This window comes from Pseudonaja textilis, chromosome 1 (assembly GCF_049901715.1).
Source record: "Pseudonaja textilis isolate UNSWEBS1 chromosome 1, rPseTex1.2, whole genome shotgun sequence".
NCBI lineage: Eukaryota > Metazoa > Chordata > Lepidosauria > Squamata > Elapidae > Pseudonaja > Pseudonaja textilis.
This window is the reverse complement of record NC_141990.1, coordinates 126835378-126847956: the sequence shown is the minus strand read 5'-3', so window position 1 is coordinate 126847956 and position 12579 is coordinate 126835378. Positions and strand designations below refer to the sequence as shown.

The 12579-nt window shown below is 40.5% G+C and overlaps 1 long non-coding RNA gene across 1 annotated transcript; it reads right to left on the bottom strand.

Moving 5' to 3' along the window:
• Nucleotides 1–3125: 3125 nt before the first annotated feature.
• Nucleotides 3126–3400, bottom strand: LOC148127801 (uncharacterized). The gene is made up of 2 exons (XR_015740101.1): nucleotides 3314–3400; nucleotides 3126–3205 (listed from the first exon to the last, which is right to left on the bottom strand). It is a non-coding gene; the product is annotated as an uncharacterized LOC148127801 (long non-coding RNA).
• Nucleotides 3401–12579: the final 9179 nt, after the last annotated feature.

The following is a 12579-nucleotide window of genomic DNA, read 5'->3' as shown; positions in this document are numbered from 1 at the left end:
TCTCACTTAAATTCTGTGCTCAATTGTAGTCGTAAGTCAAGGGCTACCTGTAGAAGGAAGGCGAGAACAGGGAGATAGGATAGATAGGAATCTTTCCCTAATTTCAGCATATGAAGATGGAGAGGAAAAAAATACATTGCATAAAAATGTTAGGTCTGAGATCTTTACTGGTGGTCATGTACAGATTTGACCATGAAACTGGAAGGAGCTATTTAAAGCACATAATTTAATTTCAGAGAAGGCCTGTAGAAAATACTTGATTAAAATACTTTCCACAAGATGCCAACTTTACAATTTTATTTCCAAAGGAAGCCAGTAATTCCTGTAATGAGTGAGACATAATCAGGAATGAAAATCAAGATACTAATTTATATCCACCTTGGTTTTTTTATAATAAATAAATCGCTTTCAAAATTGGCGTTATAGTTGTGAAATGGTTAGATTTATAGGTTTATTTTTTTGAAACAAATATGGCAGAATATCTATTAAAACTGGTAAATATGAAATTTAAAACTTCAAGTGAGCATTTTCTAAGATCATTACTGCTTATATTTTTCTCTGCATACTCAGAGTTTAGGACCAGGCCAATGCAAGCATTGAGTAATAAGTTTGTTTGTTTACTGATTTAGATTTACTCATGGGAAAAATATGTTTTTATTCACAACCTTTCTTCATAAATAAACAAATTAATATATAATGCATGTTAGACTATAGTAAAACTTATCACGATTTACTGTGATAGTTTAATTATATTCCTCTGGATTTTTTCAATCACAATCCAGTCTGCAGACATCTCTGCTTCTTTCTCATTGTCACTTGGTAGTTCTTTCTGGTTTTAACATGATAAGGAGGTTGGAAGCTGAAATTTATGTTCAACTAAATTTAAATGATTGCTTGGAAAATGCCCGCAACTATATCAAGAGTGCTTGTATCACATCTGTCAGAGAAAAGGCGCTATAGGGGTGTCTCTTAATTCAATTTAAAATGCTCTGAATTAACTCAGATATTATTCCATACAAAAATAAATAAGTCTAAATAAAGTGAACTCTGCTGTGCATTTCAAGGAACAATGATGAAATACAGTTTCCTGTATTTCAACATTTTGTTTGAGACAGCAACTTTATAAACATTTTACCACTAACAAGCTAAACCTTCCTCTTCTATTTTAACCCATTTAACTGGATAGTAGGTTTTACTGTTGCAGAAAGTCAGTGCAACTATTTCATTTCATTATTACCCTAATTATCTCATGAGGGTTCCTTAATATATCTTCCCTCTGCCTGCTAATTGTCTTGCTGTATGTCTTCTCAGAGGGTTTGGGAGTAATTTGATGCAGAGAATGCTGGCTTTCATCCTTATTAAGCAAGGACACTTCTATTACTGCAGTTAAGATTTCCCATTTCTTTCCTCTGTGGTATTATATGTTCTGGATTTGCTCATTTGCCCTTCAAAACTAACTCCAGAACAAATTTGAGAGTAGAGAGTGGGAGGTAGAGTAAAAGTACAGGAAGCGCTCAACTTATGACAACAATTGAGCCCAAAATTTCTGTTGCTAAGCAGGACAGTTGTTAAGCGAATTTCACCCCTATTTTACAACCTCACTTGCCACAGTGGTGGTTAACTGCAGTTGTTAAATTAGGATAAAGCAATTCTCATAAATATGAGTCAGTTGCCAAGTGGCCAAATTTGGATCACATGACCACAGGGGGATGCTGTCCTAAGTGTGAGAAATGGTCACAAGTCTTTATTTTTTTTAGAGCCATTGTAACTTCAAACGATCACTCAATGAACGGGTGTAAGTCAAGGACTATCTGTATTAGAATTGTGTAAAAATATGCTACTGAATCGAGTCTATAAAGCAGGTTGGATGAAAATGTTGACAAGTAATATTTCTACCATTTCACATAGTTCAGTAACATATAAATCTCACGTTCTGCAGTACTAGTAAAATTGTGTTCTCTTTGAATTCAAAGTTAGGCGCAGTTGAGTATTTCCAGGACCATAATCTGAATTTAATTACTAGCCATTTCACTTCATTTCCTTTATGTGAGGCCTACATAATCATAACCAGATGATTGATTCTTTGGGCAACATATGGGATACTTCTGAATTGATTTCCTGCTCGGGGCCTTTCATTTCTCTTTTTTTCATACAAAGATTCCAGATCAAGACTGTGGCATCATTAATTTTTCAACACTAATTTGGTTAAATGAATAGCCGGCAAGTTTTTAACGCCATGCATTACAAGTACATGGAAAATGAACCAAGCAATTACACCAAAGGCATTTTGTTTTATACAGATCCTGTTTGTTCTGTGAAGCCTTTCAAAAGAAGCAGCTGAGAAAGGATTTGACCCCTGCCTGAAGTACAAAAGTGCATTCGTAAAATGAGATGGGTGCTGACCATACCTGTCCAATGAATCAAACTGAGTATTTTATGCTCCATGAGTTTGCTTGTAAATGAACACCGGATACCATTTCAGCTGTTTGAAAAGAATAAATGATTCCCAATGAAAGCAGAGTCTCTTGCACTTTTGGCTAGCAGAACGTGCTTTTAGGACATTTTAACTTTCTGTTCAAATGGCTTATAATTTTCATTAGAACTTTGTCCCCTGGAAATGTTAAGTTTGATGCAACTATAGAAAGCAAACAGACACCACCTGGGACATCTTGTGCCTACCTGTAAGTGCTGTTGTACCAAAGCATAGCTGTAAGGCGTAAAGGTGTGTTGGCATATTAGGAGGATACAGTGCCAACCAGACTGGTCAGGTGTCCAAGTATGACATAGGTGGCCCTGGCCCTATACACTGTTCCTTATGGACCTCATGGCAGACTTGGGAGTGGTAGATGAGAGCAGTGTATCAGCTGTGCCTTTCACGGTACAGCAGGATTGTATGATGAAGCCATAGAAAAACAAACTTTAATCTGCCATCATACAATGCAAAAGTGCCTGGCCTGCAAGTAGTCCTTGAGTTACGATTATTTGTTTGGAGCAGTGCTGAACAAGTAGTACTTAGGCACAGTCCCTGAAGTTACAGCCATTGCAATGCTCCTGGTGTCATGGGATCAGAATTCACGTTGAGGACCATAGAATACTTGGTCTCCCTCTGCCCCCCATTCTCTGCCCTTCTGGCCGCCCTATACAGTGACACTTCTAAAAGCTGGAATAGATTTCTGCTGCACTGCATGGCACAGGTGCGGCTGTCCTTCAGGGACTGTTGCATAGGTGTTCCTTTTAATATGTTGGTGAGTTTTAATGTTTCCCACTTGAATTTGCTTTGTCTTCCCCTCACCTGCCAGCCAGAAAATGGAACCAATCAGCATGCAGGGTATGAACCTCTGCTTCATGTGCAGCTGGGATTCTAGAGGTCCATCTGCAGCCCTCCGCAACCTCTGCTTACCCATCAGTCCCTTCGCAGTGTAGATAGACAGTAATGGCTACAGGCAGTTGTGGGCAAACGTAAAATGGCCTTTAGTGATGGTGGTGACAGCATTGGGTTGGAGTAGAAGCCTGGGATTTCAGCAGTCTTAGCCAACTACCACCATTCCTGGGCCTCTCCTTCAAACCCAGCATTGTCGCTGTCAAGGAATTCTGCCTAAGCCTCACACTATCACCAGCATCCCAGGGCAAAAGCCCCAGATACCCTCACCTGCCTGGGCTCTGCTCACCCTGCTAGCCCTCCTGCCTGCAACTGATCTTCACCATCTTCCATGACTAACAAGCTGTGCCCATCCTGGCCCATGCGGGACCATCTTCCCCAGGCTGCTCAATGCTAGTCACCGAAGAGAGTGGGCCATTTCTCAATGATGCTTGAGAAGGCCGGCGAACACAAGGCGACAAGTTCAACAAAGCAAGCAGAGTGCATGGTGGCAGGGACAACAAGGTGGCGGGATGGGTGGAGCACAAGGCAGCAAGGCCAGGTGAGGTGGCAATGTGCCAGGGAGGGTCAAAAGTGTCAAGAGGTGGGTGGGAGGAGTTGAAGGAGAGGCAGTCTCTCAAGAGGGAGGGGCTGGGAGGCTGGGAGGGTCCAAGCCAGGGTGGTTTGAATAAGGGTGGGCCCTTGTCTAAAAAGTGGCGGGATTTGGTTAACAATGGCAACAGGGAGCGTCAAGATTGCCATTGCTAAGTGGTGGCAGTCAAGTGATTTCACACTGTACAACCGCATCATTTAACAATGGAAATTCCAATTATTATCATAACTCGAGGGCTACCTGTACTTCTTTTCTGAATAACATACCATAATGTTGGTAGGATTTGGTTTTTTTTAAAAAAACAGTTGAGTTTCTCCTAAGTGTTTTGGTGGTTTTATTTGATTTTATTTTTTGCTTTCTGTGAACGATCCTCTTTGAACCTGTGAGAATTCTAAGTATAGATGCTTTTTATTTCAACTATTTTATTCTATTTTAAAGATTTTTGCCATTTTAACTTTGGTATTAGAATTCGTACAGCTCTGCTTTACATCTTAGCAGTTTTCTCACTTGTTCTGTGTCTCATTTTGTTCTCAACCATTGCTGTATTCTAGAGTCAGATTTCTTCCTTCCTTCCCCCTCTCTCCCTCCCACCCTCTTTCTTTCTTTCTTTCTTTCTTTCTTTCTCTTTCTTTCTTTCTTTCTTTCTTTCTTTCTTTCTTTCTTTCTTTCTTTCCTTCCTTCCTTCCTTCCTTCCTTCCTTCCTTCCTTCCTTCCTTCCTTCCTTCCTTCCTTCCTTCCTTTTTCCTTCCTTCCTTCCTTCCTTCCTTTCTAGAAGCAAACCAGAGTAAGAAAAGCTGTCATTCTATCTATATCTTTTCAAGGTTATATCCCACTGAGTTCAGCTGGAGTTCATCCCAGGTTAAATTTACAAAGTCTATGGTCTCAAAGTGCTTGATTCGCATAGCTCTTTTCAGAATTAAGAATTTACTGTATCATGGTTGTCGAAGCCAAGATGTAAATTACAAGAATAATTGTATTCCTACTCTCACGGTTGTGAATTAAAACAATTCGGGGGAGTTGTAATCTAACATAATTTGGGAACCCAGCTTGGGGAAGGCAAAATTGAATGAAGCGAAGATGACCAGTGCACTAGAGAGGGATATTTCAGGGTTTTTTTAATTTAAAAAAACCCCTAGTTCTTACATGGTGCACTTAACTCCCTTTTGACAATCGAACAACCCTTTCAAGCATTCATTCAGAGATGCATTTTATGGTGGATTGTTGTACATTTCGTCAGTCAACTATGCAGAAAGAAAAGAAAGTCATTGATATCCCTTCCCCCATCACTACAGTCCTTAGGGGCTACAGTACTAACACAGAGGCGATTGAGTGCAAATTATGGGACGCAGGACTGCTGCCAAATTGTATCGTCACGAGTCTCATTTCATTCCCATCAGTTTTGAACACTGGACTTGTTTCCAGTATATTCAAGTTCAACCTCCAACACATGACCAAGGTAATTAAAATAACCATGACTGTTAAATTGTTCCCTCCCTGCTACTCCAATCTGCAGTTCAGGATCTTTTCCATATTTTTTTTTTTTAAAAGCATCACGGACATTATGCATTGTTTCAGTAAGCTGCCTTGGTGTTGCTCTGTTAGATCTGAATGAATTTCTTCTGTGATTGTGTTGATGCTCCCAGTTCTTGCTGATTAACGCAAATGCTTTGGACGCTGCACAATTCAAGTGAATTCCATGCAGAACAAGCGTAATTCGTTAGCAGTTTGTTTTTTAAAAGCACAGGCAGATACTTCCGTGAAGCTCTTTATGTATATTTGGCACATGCTGTATTGGAATAAAATATAAGCAGCAAGCAAATGCTCCATGATGGAGAACAATTAGCCAGTGTCTTTTCATTTTTAATGTGTCCTTGTGTTTCTGTATCTTCACGCGACTAAGAGAATTGGTACTTACCAGTGATGGGATTCAAACATTTTTACTACCGGTTCTGTGGGTGGCCATGGCATGGCATGGCTTGGTGGGCGTGGCAGGGGAAGGATACTGCAAAATCTCCATTCCCTCCTCACTCTTGGGGGAAGGTCTGAACTACTCAAAATTTCTGCTACCGGTTCTCCAGGCCTGGTCAGAACCTGCTGTATACCACCTCTGGTTCTTATGTTGGATATTTGTATCACTATAAACCACATCAATCAATCACATGTGGAAGATTATGCTTATTCTGCCAGAATATGACATTTTGAATGTATACAATGCCATTGTTCGTGTCATTTCCTCTAACATATAGGTAAAGCTGCAAGTAAATATCATCATCATCATCATCATCTTTTAACAACCCCATAATCCCTTGCGGGGTGGAGTCTGGGCAACTGAACGTAGCTAGCAGAGTATATTAATGGCCGGATGCCCTTCCTGTTGCCAATGCAGAGTTTTGTTCAGCAAATATATTCTCAGTGTGCCCAGAAAGAGAAATATCTGCCTCTACCAAGGATTGAACTCACAGCCTCCTGATAGTGAGGCCACCGCACCACTCCCCTGCAGGTAAATATGATGATTTTTTAAAAAATGGATTTATGTGTAGTAACATCCTGATGCAAACCTTGTGACTTTTGGGCTTGTTTCCTGATGGGATGGGCTGTGTGTTGGGACAATTAGGACACTGTCTTTCACTTACCACCATCCCCAGACTCCTATTAGCAAATTCATATAGAAAATGTATGAAGACAAGAGACCAACCCAGCCCGGAAAACGTTGATTCCCTGAGCATGATTATAGAGATAACTGCAAAAGTCCTAAAGGGCAACCTTCTGGCAAAAGCTTAATAAAGTTTTTATATTTTAGACACCATGGAATGTGGTGTACCAACTGGAAAAGAAAAGGGACACAATATATAGTCAAAGATGAGCAAAAGGCTATAGATTTTATAGCCGCCTGCTTATCTCTGACTATATTGTTATAGTATATAGATGGTTGATATGGTTCAGTAATCTAGTTGCAAATCTTACTTGTTTGGTTAACAGAGTATATGTCCACTTAGATGCTAAATTAATAGATTTGGATATTTACAACAGAGGCTGAAAAGGAGATGCAAATGAACACGTAACTTTAATTTTTGGAACTTTTGCCTATTGAATATGCCTAACACTAACTGCTTTGACTTCAGTCTCTCTGTGGGTTAGAATTTGGTTTGGCTTTTCATTGCTTCTCTGTTTCTCTTACCCAGCAGGATCGTTTTACTCTCTCTTGGCAATTCCTTCGGCAGGGGAGACTAGATAAACCAGATAATTTCAGCCAAGCCACTGATATGCTATCAGAGCTTTTGAAGAGAGGGGGAAAATAATCTTTTTGTATCTTTTTATTTGTAGGAAATAAAGCGGGCAGAGCTGAGCTTTGTGGTATAAAACCTTTAAACAAGTCTTTGCTTGTTAAGCAAGAGGGTGAAAGGGAAAAACTACTGCAGGACTTAGGCTCAGATAAAACGGATGTACAGTATACAACGAATACAGGCAGTCCTTGACTTACAGCCACAATTGAGCTCAAAAGTCTGTTGCCGAGCAAGACATTTGTTAAGTGAGTTTTGCCCCATTTTACAACCCCTCTTGCCATAGTTGTTAAGTGAATCACCGCAGTTGTTAAGTTAATTACACAGTTGCTAAGTGAATCTGGCTTCCCCATTGACTTTGCTTGTCAGAAGGTCACAAAAGGGGATCCCAGGATACTGCAACTCATCATAAATACGAGCCAATTGACAAGCACCCAAATTTTGATAATGTGAATGTGGAATGGTCTAGTGTGGAACAGTGGTGGGATTCAAATTTTTTTACTACGGTTCTGTGGGCATGGCTTGGTAGGCGTGGCAGAGGAAGGATACTGCAAAATCTCCATTCCCTCCCCACCCCACTATAACCTGCTTTCTAGCTCCATTCTCCTGTGCAGGGCAACTAAAGGAGACCCAGCCGATCAGCTGGGACTCGGGAAGCAGAGAATACATGGGGGCAGGGCCAGTCAGAGGTGGTAATTGCCGATTCTCCAAACTGCTCAAAATTTCCGCTACCGGTTCTCCAGAACTGGTCAGAACTGCTGAATACCACTTCTGGTGTGGGAAAATGGCCATCAACCACTTTTTTCGTTGTTATTGTAACCTCAAACGGCCACTAAATGAATGGTTGTAAGTTGAGGAATATATGTATTTTGTAGTGTATTTACAGATGTAAGCAGGCTAGCTATATTTGTAAAATGTGATAAATTCAGCTGAAAAGGATTCCGGCCATTTCTCTTGGTATAAACTGCAGAGAGGAACTCCCTGTGGTCCAAGATGAAGACATTTTTATCCCAGCATTTTACTAAGCTTGCAGTGTGCTTCAGTGTTACATGTTATTTTCTTCTCAGGATATATTATAGAAACAAACGTACAACAAAGAGATGCAGCCAGAATGCCAACAGATATTTTCAACCCAGTTCACACAACCTATGCCTAACTAGAATTTCTTGAATAAGCTATAAGTAGATGGGTTTACTTTTCATGCAAATGTGTACTTTATGATTTACAAGCAGGAATGGCTAAGTTCACACCATATGTTAACTCACAACAGTGCAGAACATTAAGGTTAAGATATAATGCTAAATGTGGTTTCCCAAGTCCTCAGTTTCTCTCCTTTTTTCCATTCTATTTTATTATATTCATTCATTCATTGGTTCATTCATTCAGTTTAGAAGCTACCCAAATGCATAAGACTGGACAACTTTCCGCATTAAAATCAAGAAAGGCAATAAAGCAATGAGAACAAAGATCATGTGTCTCGAAAAAGAATAATACTTAATTGGATAAAATTCCAGAGGAGCTGGGTACCCCACTGTCCCCAGGCCTGGGGAACAAACAAGTTTTTGATCACTTTTAAAAATATTGTCAGAGTGGCAAGCTCCATGAATTAAATTTACTACCCCAGATTGAAGTAATTGTTTCCCATTTTGTCCCCTAAATTTTTAAAAAAATTTCTGGAATCTGCCCTATTAAAATTTAAATGTGTTCCTTTTAATGTTTAATAAAAAGAATTATGTCTGTGCTTTCCTAAAGAACTTCGTGTACATCAAGGAAGCGTTGGACTTTGTGGAAATCCTAAATTCTTCATCTTCTAAACAAATTGGAAGTATTATAGTATAATGATGCTAGAGTTCAAGTTGGCATTTGTACACGGATCTACTTTGAGCTTCTCAGATATTTTGTAAAACGAATTTGAACAAGAACAAGGTATTAACCCAGATTAATTCAGTGAACCCAGAGACCGGGAATTTGAATTTGAATGCTCCTGGATCTCAATCTAAGGTGATTTGGAGCTGTGGTGGTGCAGTGGTTAGAATGCAGCATTGCAAGCTAATTCTGCCAACTGTCAGGGGTTCGATCCTTACTGGCTCAAGGTTGATTCAGGCTTGCATCTTTCCGAGGTTAATAAAATGGGGACACAGATTGTTGGGGGCAATATGTTGACAATGTAAACTGCTGTGAATGGGTATATAAATTCTATTACTATTATCATAGTGCAAAGCATTCAGATGACTTCATAGCTAGTCAGGCCAATGGATGCCAAACCATTGGGAGGCAGGCAGGAATAAAACACAGTTCACTGAACTAATACAAAGCAAATTTAGCCTGGAGATAGCAGATTATATACTCTCCTCTTCCACTCCGTATAGAAAATGACTGGCATTGAATCATTGTCGGTTTGGCAGTTGGGCAGAATCTTCTACATCAGAGGGTTCCTTTCAAAAACTTCCTAGAACAGAATCATCAGCTATTTTAATTGCAACTTTAATTAAGAGGAATTTCACATTGGCTTTGGGAACTGTCACTGCAGTTCTCCTTCCTTGTTGATTGCTTAATTGGAAAAACTGAGTCAGCAAGTACATGCCAGATGGAATTCTAGCTTGAAAGGTTTTGCTCAGGTCTCCGTCTCTCATTTCCTAAAAAAAGTTCTGCTTTTCTCCCCTCCCATTCCCCCACCCCACCCCACCCTGACACTGTGTTGATATAGTAATGTTGATCAAAAATAAATGTTGCTTTATTATGTCCACGAGCCCACTTGTAAAGAGTTGCTTTAAGTGATGACATCATTTAAACCAGTGGTCCCAATCTTTTTTGTACCACAGACTGGTATAAAATGTACAAAATGATCCATGGACCGGTAATGCAAGACTCCACCACCATCGGGATGGCTCTTTGTTCAAGACCCCCTCTTCGACGAAACTAAGGCGCGAGGATTCCTTCAGCACCCAAACGCCGCTTTCCAACCGATGACCGACAAGCTCACCTGGAAGCACTTTCTTAAGCGCCGTTGAAACAAGATGGCGCCCAAGTAAAATAGGCGGCCCGGTACAAAATGATCCATGGACCGCTCCGGTACCGGTCCGGGGCCCGGTGGTTGGGGACCACTGATTTAAACTACAGCTCAGTCACAAAGGATTTTCTATTCCTTTATGATAAGAGGCCTAATTGGTGCTGATGATGGATCTCCTTGCTCTGAACAACCACCACTTTTATTTAGGATTTATTTGAAGGAGGAAAAAAAAACAGAGGATGCCTAGATGAGTTCTTTCTCACCAACTGAAGTTAAAAAGGGATGGGTTGGAAGACTGCTATCTGAGTCTCCAAGGTGCCTTTTCCAAAAAGCTACTAGACTTTCTTGGTTTTTTTCCCCTTTGAAAATCTTTCACTTCTTCCCCCAAAAGCTTCTTCAGTTCTGACTGTATGATTGGGAATCTCCATAGACTTTGGCTGTCTTAGACTGCAATATGATGGTAACCTACATGAGCCCCGCTGAACCCAAAGGAAGATATATTTGAATAAACAGGTGCTATAATATAACTCTGGGATTTTAATGGAAATAAGAAGATAGAACCTATTTAGCCAATAGTTGTTGACAGAGGTGGGTATTCAGCAGGTTCTGACCAGTTCTGGAGAACTGGTAGTGGAAATTTTGAGTAGTTCGAAGAACCGGCAAATACCATCTCTGACTGGAGATTTTACAGCATCCTTCCCCTGCCACGCCCACAGAACCGGTAGTAAAAAAATTTGAATCCCACCACTGGTTGTTGAGGGTAATTTTTTAGTACGGGATGAGCAGCTATGGCCACTTTACAATCTGTGGACTTCAACCCTCAGAATTCCTGAGCCAGTCATGTATCCCACAATTCCTCCCATGCTGGCTCAGGAATTCTGGGAGTTGAAGTCCACAGGTCATAAAATGGCAATAGTTGCTCTTCCCAGCTTTAGCATGTGCACATAAATAATAAGAAAAAAGCAGACAATGAAAGCACACAAACGTTCTAGAACAATTCAATGTCTTTAACGCTTCATGAGTAGGATAGAGTTTTGGGAGGACAGGACAGGAAAAGCTTCAGATCTCATTCAGTGCTGTTTGCATTACATTCTGTCCTTCTCCTCGTCATCCAATCCACTTGCTCCCAAAACAACTCTCTATTTCTGTCATACTCTGGAGTGGCAAAATCTAGAGTTATCTGCGTGATCTAGGCAAACCCAAAGCTGCTGCTGTCTTCGTTTCTGCTGAAGAAGGGATATGGGGTTTTAAAAGTGTTATTTTTTTTTTAAAAAAAGCACCGATTGTCCAAACAAAACGAAATGCTGTTTCTATTATTACGGTGCAATTCACGAAGGTTCCACATACGGCTTTTGTCTTCTTTAAATATAGCCTCTGCCCTGTGCTTTGACAAAGCCCTGGGACTGTTCACTAGTCCTATGAGGCCTTGAAAAGGTCCCTTAGCAACGGTTTTACAAGGTTGACATCATCTGCCAAGAGGGAGGCAGGTTGGCAGGGCAAATCTGAGGAAAAAGGGAGGTTAAGAATGAGCCAGAACGAGGAGCTGAAACTATTTTCCTTGCTAAGCTGCAGCTATTTAAGTGCTTGTTACGCCCACACAAGGCTCAACATTACAGTAATTAAGAAGCAGCAACAAGAAATTCCTGTGGAAAAATTGTTGAGCATCCTTCTTCTCTTTAGACACCGGGCACCGATTTCTTCTTATGTCAACCATTTCTGTTTTAGACTGTGACTTTCCCACTCCTTGTGGGCTCCATTTCTAAGGAAGGACAATGATGGTAAATCCTGGTATTATAGGTAGTCCTCGACGTACGACCATCAGTGAGCCCCAAATTTCCATTGCTAAGCTAGAGAATTGTTAGGGTGAGTTTTTGCCTCATTTTGCGACCTTTCTTGCTACAGTTATTAAGCGAACCGCTGCAGTTTTTAAGTAAGTAACCCAGTGGTTAAATGAATCTGGCTTCCCCACTGACTTTGCTTGTCAGAAGGTTGCAAAAGGAGATCCCGTGACTCCAGAACACGGCAACCGTCATAAATATGAAGCAGTTGCCAAGTGCCTGAAATCTGATCACATGACCATGGGGATGTTGCAACGGTCATAATTGTGGAAAAGATGGTCGTAAGTTAATTTTTTCAGTGTCATTTGGAACAGTCACTAAATGAATGGTCGTAAGTCAAGGACTACCTGTATATGCAACCAGGTTTTCTTCATACTAAGTAAAATCCTGTCCAATCCTTGCACAATGTGTTGCTGATAAGGGGTTTTAGGGAGTAGAAAGGATGTCAGTGAAGATGCCTGGTGTCAACTGAAGGTGAA